Source organism: Arachis hypogaea, chromosome 11 (assembly GCF_003086295.3).
Source record: "Arachis hypogaea cultivar Tifrunner chromosome 11, arahy.Tifrunner.gnm2.J5K5, whole genome shotgun sequence".
NCBI lineage: Eukaryota > Viridiplantae > Streptophyta > Magnoliopsida > Fabales > Fabaceae > Arachis > Arachis hypogaea.
In genome coordinates, this window is record NC_092046.1 from 124,914,007 (window position 1) to 124,917,094 (window position 3,088).

Genomic DNA, 3,088 nt, shown 5'->3' on the forward strand with positions numbered 1-3,088 from the left:
TCTTGCATGTTTTCTTTTCTTGAAAATTTTTCAAAAATAAGTCTTGATGTTCATCTTGATCTTCAAAGTGTTCTTGGTATTCATCTTGACATTCATAGTGTTCTTGCATGCATCACATGTTTTGATCCAAAATTTTCATGCATTAAGTCTTTTTGATGTTTTTCTTTTTCATCATTAAAAATTCAAAAATCAAAAAAATATCTTCCCCTTTTCACTCATGAAATTTGAAAATTTGAGTTGACTTTTTCAAAAATTTTTAAAATTTAGTTATTTCTTATGAGGCAAATCAAATTTTCAATTTGAAAATCCTATCTTTTTCAAAATCTTTTTCAAAAATAAAATCTTTTTCATTTTTCTTATTTATTTTCGAAAATTATAAAAATATTTTTCAAAAATCTTTTTCTTAATTTTATCTCATAATTTTCGAAAATATTATCAACAATTAATGTTTTGATTCAAAAATTTCAAGTTTGTTACTTGCTTGTTAAGAAAGATTCAAACTTTAAGTTCTAGAATCATATCTTGTGATTACTTGTGAGTCAAGTCATTAATTTTGATTTTAAAATTTCAAATCTTTTTCAAACAAATCTCTTTCAATCATATCTTTTCAAACTTTGATTTCAAAATCTTTTTCTAACTTCTTATCTTTTCAAATTTAATTTTCAAATCTTCTTAATATCTTTTCAATCATATCTTTTCAATCATATCATTTTAATCAATTTTCAAAATAAATTTCTATCATATCTTTTTAAATCTTATCTTTTTCAAAAATTTGATTTTAAAATATCTCTTCTAACTTCTTATCTTCTTATCTTTTCAAAATTGAATTTCAAATCTTTTTCAACTAACTAATTGACTTTTTGTTTGTTTCTTATCTTTTTCAAAACTACCTAACTAAATCTCTCTCTCTAATTTTCGAAAATCCCTTCCCTCTTTTTCAAATTTCCTTTTTAATTAACTAATTGTTTTAATTTTAATTTAATTTAATTTCAAACTTAATTTTCGAAATTTAACTTTCAATTTTATTTTTTATTTTAATTAATTTTCGAAATTCCCTCTCTCTCATCTCCTTCTATTTATTTATTCATCTACTAACACTTCTTTTCATCTCATATCTCTGCTTCTATCCTTACCCTTGTGTTTGGATTATCCATTCTTATTCACTCTTATTCCCTCTCTTCTTCTACTAACAATAAGGAACCTCTTTACTGTAACATAGAGGATTCCTCTTCTTTTCTTGTTCTCTTCTCTTTCATATGAGCAGGAACAAGGAAAAGGGCATTCTTGTTGAAGCTGATCCAGAACCTGAAAGGACTCTAAAGAGAAAACTAAGAGAAGCTAAACAATCCAGAGACAACCTTACTAAAATTTTCGAACAAGAAAAGGAGATGGCAGATGCACCTAACAACAATAATGCAAGGAGGATGCTTGGTGACTTCACTGCACCTAATTCTAATTTACATGGAAGAAGCATCTCAATTCCTGCCATTGGAGCAAACAAATTTGAGCTTAAACCTCAATTAGTTTCTCTGATGCAACAAAACTGCAAGTTTCATGGAATTCCATCTGAAAATCCCTTTCAATTCTTAACTGAATTCTTGCAGATCTGTGATACTGTTAAGACCAAGGGGGTTGATCCCGAGGTCTACAGGCTTATGCTTTTCCCGTTTGTTGTAAGAGACAGAGCTAGAGTGTGGTTGGACTCTCAACCCAAAGATAGCCTGAACTCTTGGGATAAGCTGGTCACGGCTTTCTTAGCCAAGTTCTTTCCTCCTCAAAAGCTTAGCAAGCTTAGAGTGGATGTTCAAACCTTCAGACAGAAAGAAGGAGAATCCCTCTATGAAGCTTGGGAGAGATACAAGGAACTGACCAAAAAATGTCCTTCTGACATGCTTTCATAATGGAGCATCCTGGATATATTCTATGATGGTCTGTCTGAGTTATCAAAGATGTCATTGGACCATTCTGCAGGTGGATCCATCCACCTAAAGAAAATGCCTGCAGAAGCTCAAGAACTCATTGACATGGTTGCAAATAACCAGTTCATGTACACTTCTGAAAGGAATCCTGTGAATAATGGGACACCTATGAGGAAGGGAGTTCTTGAAATTGATACTCCAAATGCCATATTGGCTCAGAATAAAATATTGACTCAGCAAGTCAATATGATTTCTCAGAGTTTGAATGGAATGCAAGCTGCATCCAACAGTACTCAAGAGGCATCTTCTGAAGAAGAAGCTTATGATCCTGAGAACCCTGCAATAGCAGAGGTGAATTACATGGGTGAACCCTATGGAAACACCTATAATCCCTCATGGAGAAATCACCCAAATCTCTCATGGAAGGATCAACAAAAGCCTCAACAAGGCTTTAATAATGGTGAAAGAAATAGGTTTAGCAATAGCAAGCCTTTTCCATTATCCACTCAGCAACAGACAGAGAGTTCTGAGCAGAATCCATCTAACTTGGAAAATATAGTCTCTGATCTATCTAAGGCCACTCTAAGTTTCATGAATGAAACAAGGTCCTCCATTAGAAATTTAGAAGCACAAGTAGCCCAGCTAAGTAAAAGGATAACTGAAATCCCTCCTAGTACTCTCCCAAGCAATACAGAAGAGAATCCAAAAGGAGAGTGCAAGGCTATTGAATTGATTACCATGGCCGAACCTATAAGGGAGGTTGAGGATGTGAATCCCAGTGAGGAAGACCTCCTGGGACATCCAGAGATCAATAAGGAGTTTCCCTTTGAGGAACCAAAGGAATCTGAGGCTCATTTAGAAACCATAGAGATTCCATTGAACCTCCTTATGCCCTTCATGAGCTCTGATGAGTATTCTTCTTCTGAAAAGAATGAGGATGTTACTGAAGAGCAAGTTGCCAAGTACCTTGGTACAATCATGAAGCTGAATGCCAAACTATTTGGTAATGAGACTTGGGAAGATGAACCTCCCTTGCTCATCAATGAACTGAGTGATCTGGATCAACTGACATTGCCTCAGAAGAAACAAGATCCTGGAAAATTCCTAATACCTTGTACCATAAGCACCATGACCTTTGAGAAGGCTCGATGTGACCTTGGGTCAGGAAT

General features: G+C 33.8%; 1 non-coding gene across 1 annotated transcript; it reads right to left on the reverse strand.

The window, feature by feature from the left end:
* Positions 1–1,787: 1,787 nt before the first annotated feature.
* Positions 1,788–1,895, reverse strand: LOC112725417 (small nucleolar RNA R71). The gene has a single exon (XR_003164528.1). It is a non-coding gene; the product is annotated as a small nucleolar RNA R71 (small nucleolar RNA).
* Positions 1,896–3,088: the final 1,193 nt, after the last annotated feature.